The sequence below is a fragment of the Apteryx mantelli genome, chromosome 9, assembly GCF_036417845.1.
Source record: "Apteryx mantelli isolate bAptMan1 chromosome 9, bAptMan1.hap1, whole genome shotgun sequence".
Taxonomy (NCBI): domain Eukaryota; kingdom Metazoa; phylum Chordata; class Aves; order Apterygiformes; family Apterygidae; genus Apteryx; species Apteryx mantelli.
The window spans coordinates 23618405-23633258 of record NC_089986.1 but is presented as its reverse complement, the minus strand read 5'-3'; the positions used below and the strand labels follow the sequence as shown (position 1 = coordinate 23633258).

Genomic DNA, 14854 nt, shown 5'->3' with positions numbered 1-14854 from the left:
CCACAGGAATTTAATGAGTTAAAGATTTACAGCCAGTTTGTCCCCCACAACAAGACTGTGGGGCTCCTGATGGCACCAGAGGGTTGGAGAATCCAGACTAGATCTTTTAGTGGTAAAGGCTAAGCGGAACGTTACTTTCTTTCTGGATCTTTCATTTTGCTAGAGCTAGAGTAAGGGGAAGGGTCTTTTCAAACAACTACCATTTTACAGAGAGAAGATTTATCCCTATTACCCAGACTCTGTTCCCAGTGTTAAAATCAAAGGGCCTCCAACTAGGAAAAGACATGGTGAAAGCAGCTGTTACTGTAAGGAGCATTTACATCTCTTGTACTACTGACCTAATAGTGTACATCCTAAAAGGATTTCATGTTACAAGCACCAACAATTCCAGATATTTTTGACCATGGGAAAGGACTTAAAAAAAAATAATAACAACACACACACATAAAACCATACCACCCCAGAATGCTTAATAGAGGTATGAATACAAATAAATCTGCTCTGTGCATAGAGGAGTCTCAACACAGAATACAATCTATATGCAGGTTAAAAAGAAAAAAAAAGTATCTATTTAGATAGTGGAACTCCAAGGGGTTCCGTTTTCAAGCATTCTTGAAAACTGACATATACTTTTCCCAGTTGTTGGGCAGATGCTCACATTACTACTGGAATCATGGGATCAAGACCAGTTGGGTATCTTCGTATTTGGTATTAACTCTCAATCTGTTACAGTTTACAGTGGAAACAGATTAAGAACAGAAAAGAGACAAGTTTGAAGAAAAATAATTTACATGGTATGGATGTTAAATGGAGTGTTAAAATCCAGAATTTTATGAATACTTCTAATTACCTGAAAAATCTCTCTCATGAACAGGTATCTTCCCCCACAACGAGAGGATGGGGGGAAAATAGGTGTTTTCAGTTACCCTGCATATCTTCCTCAGCAAAGGACTTTCTGTTACAACCCCGGTCTTTTCTACAGTCTCCCTGTCCCTCCCTCCATCCTTTCCCCTCCTCCTTTCACTGCACACAACATTGTCAGCTTTTTAAATGCTGGGAAGCCCCTCTCCTGAGGGCTCTGGGAAGCCACGTGTGCCTTGCTTATCATGCAGCCTTACTGATGGACATCAATCTCCTTGGATATTAGGTCAGAACTGTTCATAAAAAGCTTAAATATCCAAAAAGACAATTTTAATTAGGCAAGATCGTTTTACAAAAGCTAACCAGCTTTCACTAGTTATCCAGACACAAGATTCTAAATCAAACTGAAAAACTAAAAGAAAGGAAACCAAACAGTCCCATAACAGAAGGAAAGACGACCTCATTTGTTTGTCTTTAGGGTTTTTCTTCCTCTTCTCCTTAGGTATTAAAGCTTTGACTCTTCCCTCACCTTCAGAGTTCCCTTCCGCTTGACTCTCTTGATCTCGCTCCAGAGGCCTCATCATTACAATTAATCTCCAGTGGACATTGCCTTTATTTTCTCCACAGGCAATGGCCCAATTCAATTCCTGAAAGGACGCTTGTTTCCAAATTATAAAATCAGCTGCAAATATTAACCAGATCCCACAGGTGGGATTCACCTGACTAAATTTAGACTCTGCAGTGTAGATGAGCTCATCACTGGGATAAAATTAAGACCTGCAAATGCCCGTTTTTCAATGAATATAAAATGAATCTTGCCTAAAGTTAGAGGGGAGAAAGAAGAGGAAGAAATTCATGTCATACACCCCCAAAACCATTTGTTCCCCTCATAATCTGCATAGAGAAAGGGGAAGAAACTGAAGCACATATGAAGAACACAGACAATATTCTGAATTTCTTCCTATGCTTGAGCATCGTTACAAGAAGTTTACCTCTGACTCCAGAGCACAGGCTTTTAGGAATAGCGCAGCCGACCTGGCGTTGCTGGAATGCGAGTGATCACAGAAGCACGCTCAGCCACCTCCTTTCACCAAGTAACAGTTCAATCCCAATCTACAGGCTCATCAGTAATTATCAAAACAATATGTCATGCCTTTTGATTAGCACAGTATAATCAAGGGAAGGAGGGAAAAAAAAGGCAGTACTAGCAGTACTAGCACCAAGGTCTTCTCTGAAATTCTTATGAGAGAAAAAAATTTAAAACAGACTTATAAACACAGATCTCAATTTTGGAAGTTACCGCATGAATTCAGTGACAACCTATGTGAGACATCATAACTTCTAATATTGCAAAAATACTTGCATTTATTCAGAAAACTGTTCAAAATAATCTGTGGCCCTGTAGAATTGAGGGCACAGTCCTGCTGGATAGGCAAGCCAGCATCAGATGGAACAACCTATAATCTGCAAATCAAAAATTTGTTGTGCTAGCAACTGAAAACATGAGAGAACAGCCATTTTGAGCTCCAGACTACCACAATACCCAGAAATTAATCCTAGGTCTGCACTGCAGTGGTTACTAAAAGGTACTAAGGATTTCCTAGTCCTACCAGGGCCTACTGTGGGTTACAGAGAAGCTGGATCTACCTCAGGCTGCTTTGCTGTGCTCTGACAAAGAGGGGTTACTCCAGCATGTCCTCATTAGAAAGGGAGAAGACACCCGTGAGGAAAGTAGAGAGGGACCTACAGGAACCCTGTGCTACCATCTAACTTCCCAAACCTGCCCGCTGCGAAGATAAACCCTTTGGGTAGGAAAGGTGATGTACCAGGTTACTTTGTAAGGACCTTGGGACAACCAGGAAATTTGGTTATATTCCAAAGTGGTCCCTGAGAGCGATTACCTTGTTTGGGAACCACTGCCTTAATACAAGGATAGGAAGAATAGAAGAGCAGCTGCTTCATTAGCAAAGGTAGGAGGAAAAGTGCTTGGTGAACTGTGCCACAACCGCAGCCACCCAAGAGCAATGAGAAAATGGGCCTTCAAATGCTGTAACTGGAACACAGTACAAACAGCTTTCTTGGTGAAAGAATCTCATGTACAAAACCTTCTGAGTCGCTGCTTTGACTAGAGTCTGTCATAGGTACACGAGCTACCTGGCTCAGGTACCAGCGGGTGGCATTCACAGCTCACCAGGTGCTACAAGATCTGAGAAGCAGAGTAAAAGGCAAAGAGAAAAACCAGCATGCTCTTCTCTGTTGAGGGAGAACTTACAATGATGTAAGCAGTGGGAACTTTCAATATCAATAAATAAAATAAGGTAGTCCGTCTCCACTGAATTGCACTGTACAGAAATCACTATGATTTATAACTTCTGCCTAGATCCAATTGCAGAGGAAAAAGAAAAATCTCTCTCTGCGTGCCTCTCATACTAAGCATATACCATCTCTTGCATATACCATCTCTTGCCTGTGCAAGACACAAGAACAACCAAGACTGCCTGCTTTACATGGACAAAATATTAAAGGAATTAATTCCTAAGGCTGTGGGAAAATACTGTGGGAGAACTTCCAAATCACACATTCTGCTCATTTAAGCTAAGCTGCTTAATCAAGTTAATTGAAGGAATCAAGAAAGCATCTGGAGAAGAATGCATTCTCCAACCATTCTCTTGCCATTCCTGATCTTGTTACTTTTTGCTGGGTGGAAGTTCCCATTCTGGCACAGTACCATCTAGCATCAGCCATCATGCTGATTACCATCCGTTAGTTCTGTTTAGTACACAGACATGAAATTTAAATGTACTTTTGTTATTTATTTACAAACTATTTACAAGCTATTTATTTACAAACTATTAATGTACTGGACACGAAGCAACTATATAATGCTTTGCGTTAGCAATGGAAGTGTAGCTGAATATTAGAGTTACAAATTAAAAATGACCAATAAAAAGTAATATCCTTTCTTCACAAACAATTTTTTACCAAATTTTGGGTTGGTAAGACAAACATGACAGAAGCATCCTCTCTTTAAAAAGGCAATTGATTAGTATGTGGTGAGGAACAGATAAGAACCTACAAAAATGACAAGTTCTAAGTATCAGTCACATAAATGACATTTTAATTGAATTTTGTATCTACAAAAGACACTGTGAATAGAGTTAAAATTCTTACAAAACAACAATTTTCTCCCCCAGCTATTAAGGCAGAGTTATTAAAACAAAAGATAATCCTCTTTATTTCAAAAACTAATTATTACTTACAAATTTTTTCTTGTACCATAAAAGACCTAAACGCAAGACCTGCATTCTACTAGGAAGCTCATCAGCTCACAGATCTTCACTATAATACAGTAACTGCTAGAATTTTCCTTTATGATTGTATTTATAAGATAGACTGTCAAGCTCAGCTTTGGTTCTAGCATACTACCTTTCTTACCATTTAGAATAACAAATACAAAACACTGGGGAAGCACGATATGCAAATATTCAGATCAAAAAAGTACAAGCAGAATATCCCTTGTGAAAGCCACTTAGGTGGGAACTCTACGATAAAAGTTACATTAAAATGTCAATTATGACTAGGTGTAAGGACATCCAAAGGCAGCATCCAGCGCAGATTTTTCACGAGGGGTGTAAGCAGATGCACAGTTTGGGTGCTCGAATGAACCAAGTGCCTAAGCTTTCTACACTGTCGCTAGAGCTCCAGAAGAAAATCTGAAGAACTAAGCTGTTTGCTGCAGTGACCACTATGCTGCCTACATTACTTAGACAGCTAAATTAGATGCCAGACTCAGGCAATTATTTCCCACTGTCTCCAACACTCAACGTTTAAAAAACAAACAAACAAACAAACCCCTTCCATATTAATTATCTCCATACATTTGCAGAGGCAGGAGCGGGCCTCAGCACACTGGAGGAACAACCGTAGTACATTACACTGACAACCAACCCAGAACCCTCCGGCTGCAGGAAAAAAAAGGAATAGTCTCCCCCCACCAGTGACATTTCTTCTCAGCCTCGGGCCTTGCTCCCCCAAGTTCCAAGCCATTTTACCAAAAGAAAGAAAAACCCACCACCAACAATAAAAAACCCTAAAAATAAAGGGCAAGAGCTGGTTTCTACACTCATTCAGACTTCCTGCTCAAATGCCCTCTCTTAGCAGGGCATGGATGGAGTACAGCAGTAAGAGCCAGGTCAGTCGTCCTCGCGGCCCGGGAACATTGATATATTTCAGCTTGAATTTCCCTTTGGCATTTTCTTCCACCAGTCAAATTGCAATGGCTTGACACAGATGCCTTTTTTTTTTTTTCCCCTCCTTCTTTTGTACTACCATTCAACACTGCTAGAAAGAGGGGCCTGCAAGTAAACCGTTGGTTCTTGTTACGAGGTCTAAGGGTGGGAAATGCAAGGCAGTGATAGACATTGCCGATGGCTCAGTGAAAAAAAGTGTCATGTGAAGGACCACTGCATCCCTAGAGGTCGGCTCAAGGCAGCAGCCTGGTGCGGGTCCCCCTGCCATGGCCGCTCGGCGGCAGGGCCGCGCGAGGTGAAGGCAGGCAGGCAGGCAGCCCTGTCGCTGCTGCCTCCTTGCAGCAGATCATTATGCCAAGCAGCTCGCAGCGACTCCAGTAGTTTCACTCGTGCACCTCGCCTGGGAAATGCATTTTCACTACTTGTTTAGTTTGTTACATCCATACTTTATGGTACATGGCTATGAAAAGTTATCACAGAGGTGAAACCCTGTTCCCTTCCTTCTCTCTACCTACATATTTTGCTTCAAATATCATTAATATACATTTTAAAAAAACCTTAAGAATGACCAGTATATGTTCCAGGTCTCATGCTCATACTTGTTTAATAAATCTTGTTATATTTAAACCTTAAAGGGTAAGACACAATATATGCTATAGCAAGTTCTTCCTGAGCAGATTTTCACACCTTTGGTAGATGGTCCTTCCACTTACAGCATCAGATTTTAGTCTACACAGGTCATCCATGACGTACATGCAGGATTTTCTAGACTTCTCCAAAGAGTTAGGCCAGCACTGCCCAAAGTACCAAGGAACTTCTTTATTTAAAATGATTGTAATACCAAATAATCAGTAGCCTCTACGCACTATTTCCTTTTGAATAGGAAAGATGATAGAAAAAACACACCCTTTTTATCTTGCAACATCAAAACCACAGATTATGTAAATATTTGGTGAACGACCAGTACAGCAGAAGCAAGAATATCGCAATAGTATTTCCCAGATGTTAACAACATCAGAGACCAACAATGCTGGATTCCACCAAGATGCTAGGAGCTGATACAAGCTAGGCATAACACTGTCACGCAACAGCGCCTGCAAAACGCGGTTGGGATGGCAGCAATGGTTGTCTTTTCTACACTTTGATGCGTCATAATCGTTACTTCAAACAACTTCTCTTATCTCTGACACGCTTGACAATGATTTTCAACAACAAAAGGGAAATTAATGTTTTGGCTTAAGCCACATGGCAATTTATGAAAGCAAGATGCCGTAACCGCAGGCCAAACACGAGCACCTCGACAAGCCCCGGGGGGCCACGGCCCCACAGCAAGCCCCGGGCGACCGAGCTCCACGCAGAGCTGCTGTGCTGGAGAAGGGAAAGAAGCCATCAAAGCTCAGAAAGGCTCCGATAAAATATCACAGCTCATTCCCAAAACACCAACCCCGTATACACAAGACATCTTGCCCACAGAATCCAAGGGAATAGTTATGAAAAACAGAATTTAATTCATCAGAGCAGCCACAGGATAAACATATGCACAAAGGGCCGGCTACCACTTCTTTTCCATGCAAATGCTAAAGCCATAAGCCTGCGCACGTGAGCAAGCTGGAGCCCCAAAGCGTTACAACTGCCTTGAAAAGTGTTCAGCCCATTCTGATACCGCAAAATCAGCTCCTACATTTAAGTCCAGGCAGACTGTGATGATAAACTTTAGTGAAAAGATACTCAATTCTCCATGCAAATGTATCACGCTGAAGTCTGAAAAAATATCTACAAAGTAAATCTTTTTACAGGCTAAGTAGGAAAAAGCTTTGAGGATAACCAAACAAATGGGGAAGTTTAATTTTAATGTTTCTTTTTTTAGCTCAACTAAGAGTCTCTCTCAACCAGAAAAGTAAATAATCCCTAACACCTAAACGATGCCATAAATACTGGATTTCAATATTAACTCTTAAATCCCCAATTAACTGGATTGATTTTTGAGATTATTTCTAATTTAAGCCTAGAATTCTCATAAATGAAGTCAAATATAAGAATATTTTTACAGATGCACTGCAAAATTATAGGTAATTACAGAGCAAGGAATACTAGTAGGAACAAATTACTATTTGAACTCAACTCATTTTAAAGTAACCATTTGCTTAAAAAATTACAATGATTCTGCTGTCAAACATGTGACAGTTTGATTAAAAACATAGCAGAGCTTATTCTGGAAGTGCAGTTTAAAATATTTAACTTGGAAGATAAAAGTTTAAAAAGAAAAAGCATCAATATAGGGCCCAGGATTATTCCGTATGTCCACACTCCCCTTAAAGTAATTCTCAGACCAAGAAATCTTTTATAATGTGGTTAATAACTTATAAAATAACTAAAGCCGTAGATTCAGAACTCTCCTTATCCCACGCTCAATCCGATTACTTCGCAGTCCAGGCACAGGCTGGGCCGTCAGCGTTCGCTAACCTGCAAGGTAACAGAGCAGTCGCTGACAAAACTGGGCACTGATTGTGTATCTGTTCGTGCGGTTTCTGTTTTAAGATATTTTCTTTAACTAGGAAATGAACTCAAAGTGTGGGGGAATAGTTCAGTCTTTAATGATAACAAGAGCCTACTTTCTCCCAAGGCAAATTCTGGCCTGCCTTGGTCAAGCTGTTTTCAGGCCAGCCAGCAGCTTTTTGGGAATTCTGCTCTCTACAGATTCATAAAGAACCACTGGAAGACGGGATCTTTCAATTCAGAAATATTTGAATTTTTTGAATGGATTACATTTTTAGGTTCATTCAGGAAAGAAAAAATTCAGAATTAGGAAGGATGACTCACTGAAGGAGCACTATGTCAGGGTTAAAAATGAATATAAAATAACAAAAAGCACACATTTTGCTGGAGAACGTGAGACATGCACATTAATTTAAGCACACAGATCATCTGTCCTTTCCTAACAGTTCTTTCACTACTCCCAGCAGGAAAGAAGAAACATCTCAAACTGACAGCCAGCATTTCATGCCTTCAGATGCTCTGTTTCTATGGCAGGTACACAAACATTGCCAGATCTCCTTGTTAATCAAAAATGCCATGACAGCTTGCAATTTGCTCACACGAATAAAACAATTTTGTCAAATTTAAGATGATCACGTATGTTTAGCTTAAATAGAATCATATTACAGATTGTATCAGTCTGCATGGTTTGTAACTTTGTCAATCAGTTGCAGATTAATATAAATACCAAACTAATGAAATGTATTAAATTACACTTTCAATGAGTCTTGTAGCTTAGTCTAGTCTGGCTAGACTAGTTCTCTCATTTAATATGTCTTTATTCATATTTACAAAGCTTCAGTCAAGTTCTCATAAAATCATCAGCTAAATACAGTTAGAAAATACTGATGAACTAATAGTAATGTTTCTTAATTTTCTTTCCACTACATTTTAAAATAGTTTTAAAGAGGAAAAAAACCACCATCTAGATCATTGCCATCCCTACAGTTACCATGCAAGGAATTCTGTGGACTGCACATTCTCAGTATAAAATATACAGCCAATGCAAATACTTTATGCAGTAGAAGTTTCCTAAATGATGACGTCCAATATCCATCACTAATATTGCATCCCTCCACTGGAGGGAATGTATTTCTGCATTCATTGAAGAGGAGATAGAGGAGAAGTGGCTAAAATTAAATGATAATTGATTCTCTAAACCTCCTGGCAGTTTTGAAAAATCCCACCTTTTTCCACAGGTCTAAAACTATGCAAGTGCTCTCAGATAATTAACTATCCCTTGAAAGAGCAATTCTAAACTAAGACACTGATTTTTAAACATTCAGGAAACTCCACTTTTAATAAAGGCTACTGAATTAAAAAAAAAGGTAATGACATTGCTCAAACTAATGAATATTGCTATCTAATCACAAGGAAAAAGAAAAAAAAAAAAGAAAATCACATGAGGTTGCTGCTGCTAGTTGTAAAAGGAGCTTGAACCGTGTCTAGCTACCAGCCCCACATTTCCCCCTCACGCAGAGCTTTGCTGTATTCAGGTACCAAGCAGGAAAACTGGAGAAGCAATACAAAAATGAAATGCAAGTTCTCTCTCCACTCCTCACTTATACCCCTTTATTGAAGACTAAAGACAGAAGAGATCCAGTCTTTCTAGTCTCCCTCTAGAAGGGGCCACAGCTACCCCCCGAAAGGGAAGTTTTGGGAGGCAGAGCTATCACAGCTCAGACCCAGCTCAGATCCCAGGGCATGCACCCAGTTCTGCAGCAATGAAATCCTCGTTCTTCTGGCAAGACAGAGAGGTGGGCAATCTTATTTCTCTCTTAAAATCGCTTTGCAAAAATCTTCTTCAGAAGCTATTAACATTGAAAGAGTTGACCCAGTCGAACAAGCACACAAGTGCATTCTCGATTTTGGTGACAGGGTAAAACAGGAAAGGCAATATTAGAACTAGCTTTTGGAAATACATATATTTAAGTGAAGAAAGCAAACTCCGCTAAAGAGTTTGCTGTATGAAAGAATTAGCTATGCTACCAGCTCAAAGATGGATTTCATACTTTGCCACACTTTGTGCCGCACACCAAAGCTTACTGGTCACTTCAGCTGGCAAATCCTCCAAGATGAAGTTGCCAGGTCACCCAAATTTCACAGTGCAACACAAGAAAATCAGTCATCTGACACGTGCACCCATACTGCAAGTATGAGCAGGATTAGTCTATGATCTCCAACCCAAAGAGCCAGGAAATAAGCAGAGAGAAGCAAAAATATTCGTACAAAATATTGCTCAGCATTGGTCTAAGTTCAAGTGACTTTAAAATAAACAGATTTAGGTCAGGGCTGAGAAGTCGCGATAAATCCCACCCATGCTTAGTCTAGCGTTTTATTCCTTACTATAGGCAGAAATCAGCTATAAACTCTCATGTGCTTTTTTGCCATGGACAAAACACAGCTCATGTTAAACTCATGTTAAATTTCTTGTTTCAGTTGTTACACAAATTAGGAGCTGCACTGCATCTGCCTCTGAGACAGATGAAGACACCCCTTTAAAAAAATGACACCTGCCCCCCAAATTGCGTGCGTGTGAATTTAAATAGCCCAGTATCCTTTGCTACTCTTTGTTAGGTCCAAAAGGAGCCAAAGGCAGGACAGAAGTACAAGATCCCACTTCAGAAACATGCCAGGCATTACAGATTTTTGAGCATAAACCCTGTTTTTCCTTGTTTTTATTACAAGATCTTCAGTTGTCTTTCGGTGCCTTGACTGAGAGTGCTTGAGCTCAACCCACCACCCGCTGTGGGCATGCCCAGTATTTAATAGGGCAGCGTAGCCAAAATGATAGCTGTAAGGTTTTAATCAAACATTGCTAATAAAATTCCAACTTTAGATCTCAGCTTGAAGTCACAGCACCCCTCAAGCACTGCTCTGTTACGCAGCACTGCTCCCTAAATGTAAGCCTTGCTTCCCCACTATCCTCTTGGGTGCATTTTTCCACTCTGCCACCTAGACTGTCAGAGCACCCTGGGTTTAAGCTTAACTTTAAAATTAAATCTCTCTAGGTCAAGGATTTTTTTCTTGAGTAGTGGACAATACTGATTATGCTGTCAGCTCTCTGCAAAAAAACAATTTAATCACCATAAAGTCTAAAAGACTATGGGCTGCAGAGCAATACAAGGGGACAAAGCAAAACAAGGGAGTTTTCCCTGACATCATCCTCTAGTATGATGACATCATCCTCTAGTATGATGACATCATCTTAAATGAGATTCGGATAGCTCCCAGTCACCAATCCCACCATTTCAACTACTACTTTTACCCTAGAGAGAGCACATGTCAAGTACGCAGACGTCTTCAAGCATTGACAGTTTAACTAAATAACTTTCTTAAAATAAATGACAACAGTTGGTTGTTGGTTAATAGTAAATTCTGGATTGAGCCCTGGTGGAGTGGTGCACCCCAGTATACTTGCAGGATACGGTCAGCCAACTGTACTAGTGATCAATGTGCATCTTTCCAAAGCAAAAAACAAACAAGCAATAAATCCAACCTTCCCCAAGCAAACAAGAAAAAAACCCCAAAACATGAGCATAAGTTGCAGAAAGTAAAAAGGTTTGAAGGCATAAGTACAGCTTCCAAGAAATGCATGATGCATTAACATCTTATCCCACAGCATAGCAGTATATCAGCTGAGTTATGAGTAGCCTCAATTGTATTTAAAAAAGGCAGGTTAAGACATCCCAGAAGGATGCGTGTGTTACAGGAAATGACACAGATCCACTAGCATGTATACAATCACATGAAAAATAAGTGTGGGCAAAGGAGCTGATCTGGAAAGTTTCAATCCATAGCAAATGTTTATTTTCAAACAATAAGTCTAACAACAATAATTTACAGAAATATAAGCAAATATTCGCAACCTTACAGTAAGTTTGGACTAAAAAAAAAAAAAAAGGTTAATCTTCCATTGGGCAGCCTTAACCGTTGCCTTTATCACAGAAAGTGGATCTATATTGGCTTAATAAATACTTTAAGACCCTACGACAACATGTGTGGCCTACATTTCCATTAGCCTCAAGTTGTGTACTTTATTAACATAGCTCAGCGAGTCTAAACTAAATTAGCTGTGTCAATCTAAACAGAGTTTTGCCAGCGTGGACTCTTTCACAACCCAGCAGACATGAGTCAAGGCTTGTTTCCTGCACCACAAAACTCAGCCCGGCATCCCACAGCACACCAGCCAGCGCCACCCGCCACGGCCACTCTCCTTCGGCTGTAAGCCAGGACTTCTGAAGCCCAGCAAAATTTGTCAAACCACTATCCTGGAAAACCTGGTAAAATGAAAATACTTTTAGCTTCCTTTATGTTTACTTTCTATTAAGAACCACCGTGCATTTATCCTCACAAACAGAGGGAGGAGATGGAAGCGAACAGGAACACTGCTCTCCATTACCACTGCTCGAGCTGGGATTTACAGTGCCTAGGAGCACCTTGAAAGCCTCAAGTGACGTTGCCATAGTGCAAAAAGATGCAAGGAAAGGATGTCAGGGCAGCAATAGTGAGCACGCAAGGAGGCTAAAGAGAAAAAGACAACTAAAACACAGCATGACTTACAGAACTTGAACCTAGTGAAGATACCCCTTCATCCTCTTTTTCTCAGCTGGGAGGAATTACCAAGATAGGACAGCTATGTATTTAACATGATGTTGCTAATTATTTTAATCAAGTATTTTTAAACAACAAACATCTCAGAAAACCACACTCTGCTGCCTTCTTCTTTATTTGCTGTCCCTGTGCCTCAAGTGTGCAGGCAAACAGGCTCCTCAAAGGAAGAGTTGCTGGCTGTCTGAATGAAAGAACAGCTCAAGTAACCATCACGCGGAGTCCTGCTGTACAGCACCAGTTCCACTGTGAAAAGCGTTTTCCTTCCCCAGAAGCAGAGCACAGTTACCCATCCACAGAAGAGGGGCAAACAGTAATTGTGAAGAAAAATGAGACAAAATTAGCTTGCTCAATTTTTCTCGGTACACAGAAAATCCATTACAATAAGTTTACACAGCAACAACGAAGCCTGACAAGTTAATGAGCTGCTGCATGTGGAGTCGCAGGAGAGACGGTCCGGCACTCAAATTCCTACACCACACAAAACACAAATCAGAGATGACTGTAATTTGGTCAAACCAAAAAAATCTGCTGTTCTGGTCCCCTCAAGAAGCACGATATTTGACTGGTACTTCTATGCAAAAAGAAAACACGCCACCCTTTCAAGGCTGCTTGCAAGAACGCGGCATCGCTCTGTTAGGACAGAGCCCCGCAGCTTGCCGAACGGGGAGCCTGGCGCCACAGAGCTGCTCGAACCTTTGCAAAGACAAACGCGAGTCAGGAGAGCCCGCCGGTACCGGGCCTGGAGCACGGCGTCGCGGCGAGCACAGGGCTCTCCCAGCACAACCGTGCCGCTATGTACTTTCAGAGCGACACCCACATGAGGGCCTCAGCAAGGCACGGAGCCGTGAAGTTTTATAATCCTTCTGACGTAGGGAAGCACCAGCCCTGCCTTCAGCCCCGGCAGAGACACTGAGGCACAGCGCGGTCGTCCAAGGTCACCCAAAGCAGCAGCAAGGCACCGAGGCATATGAGCTACTAAAAAACACACTTGCATTACCAATGCCAGTTATAAAACTTCTGTTTGTTGTTAAGAGAACATACAGCATCTGGCATTATTCTGTCAGCAGCACCAAATAAATCTAACGGCAATTCGATATTCACGTCCCTGACAGACTGCTTTAGTTACAGAAACAACATTAAAAATGTAGCATCCTTTGAAATACGCTGCGCAAGTCAGACACAAGTTTCAGCCACAAGCAAGAGCAGCAGCAGCCCTGGGGGCTGTTATCTTCCCCCAGGAATCAGCTCTTCCCCAGCGTGGGGACATCTTATCAGGGATCGTTTCTGTCACCAAAGGCAAACAAAGTACTGAAATTATCAGTTGTGACTTAAGTGCTGAAGGGCTGCAGCCAATCTCAAAGTAGTGACTGAAGGAATAGCCGGTCACGGCTATATTTAGGATGCTCTCCCCCCGCACCACCCTACGCTGCGCGGTGTAAACATAAAGAAATAAAAACGACTTGCTGCCGGTATGAAATGCGCCACATCAGCTTCCTCCGCCGACCTTACCCCAAGAGCCCCTTGTGCAGCGAACGGGACGGAGGGACAGCGGGGCGCACGCTGCCCCGGCCTTTAGCCTTGCTGCAGGAATAGCGACACACAAACGAGAGCAAAGCCCGCAGCCGTGCTAGGAGGCTTCAGGAGTAACGAGAGGGCAGATTCAGTCAATACCTTTCTTTGTTGAAATTCAAGTCTAGCATACGAACTGGGGCTTTGCTACCGACGAAGGCTCAGCCTCCCTCTTTCTTACCCTTGCCAAGAAGATAGTTTAGCGTTTCAGATCTGTCTAAACAGTTGAACTGAGGTCTCTTTTTGCTGCCCGAAAAAGCATCAGCTAAACACTCTAAAATATTAGCTTATGGCACTCAGTAGGCGGGGGGGGGGGGGGGGGGGGTTGCTTTCACCAGCACGAAGTCAAATAAACTCAGTTTACAAAAGGCATGAGTCTTCACCTATTTAACATCTAAAAGTACTTCTCTTTTGCAGCTCAGGAGAGTAATTTCTATTTTAAAAGATTTCTTTAAAAAGAGAAAAACAGAACATTTCAGAAGTGTATTTCCTTCAATGCTAGCTTCCAAAACAGCTCTGTTTAAAAAAAAGCTTCATCTCCCCACACTTTTTGTGCAACAAAACACACAACCGCCGTGCACAGAAGAACGCACCCGTCGCAAACTTACCATAAAAAACACCGCAGCAAATGTGCCGAGCCGGTACGCGCCGAGCGAGAGGATCCGGGGGAAAGACGCGACCCGCGAGTAAACAAACTCGGCGATAAAAGTAGCGGTGCCGGGCGGGAGCGCCGCGCCGGGGACCGCGCGGCCGCGGAGCCGCGAGAGGCGGCCGCTGCCCCGGGAGGCGGCACCGGAGCCGCGGCGCGGGGGAGGCGCCGGGGCCGGAGCCGGAGCCGGGGCCGGGGCTGGGGGGGGCTGGCCGGGGCCGGGGCGGGGGCCGGGGCCGGGGCGGCGCTGCGCGGCGGCGCCTAGCGCGGAGCGTGGCGGAGCGCGGCGCCGCCCGGGCCGCCGCCCGCCGCCTCCTCCTCCTCGCGCGAGGGCCGGCGCAGCTGGGACGCGCGGCGGCGAGCGCCGAGCCCCCCC

The 14854-nt window shown here is 42.5% G+C and overlaps 1 protein-coding gene across 4 annotated transcripts in view; it reads right to left on the bottom strand.

Moving 5' to 3' along the window:
* The window catches only part of SPSB4 (splA/ryanodine receptor domain and SOCS box containing 4), a 97636-nt gene extending 83032 nt beyond the window's left edge, over nt 1-14604 (bottom strand). For 3 of the 4 annotated variants that reach the window (XR_010884973.1, XM_067301472.1, XM_067301474.1), the window contains exon 1: nt 14438-14604. The gene's annotated coding sequence lies outside the window, so the exon portion shown is untranslated. Of the gene's footprint in view, nt 1-12209; nt 12429-14437 lie in introns of those variants that run through there. The other variant, XM_067301473.1, reaches the window with a different exon arrangement.
* Nucleotides 14605-14854: the final 250 nt, after the last annotated feature.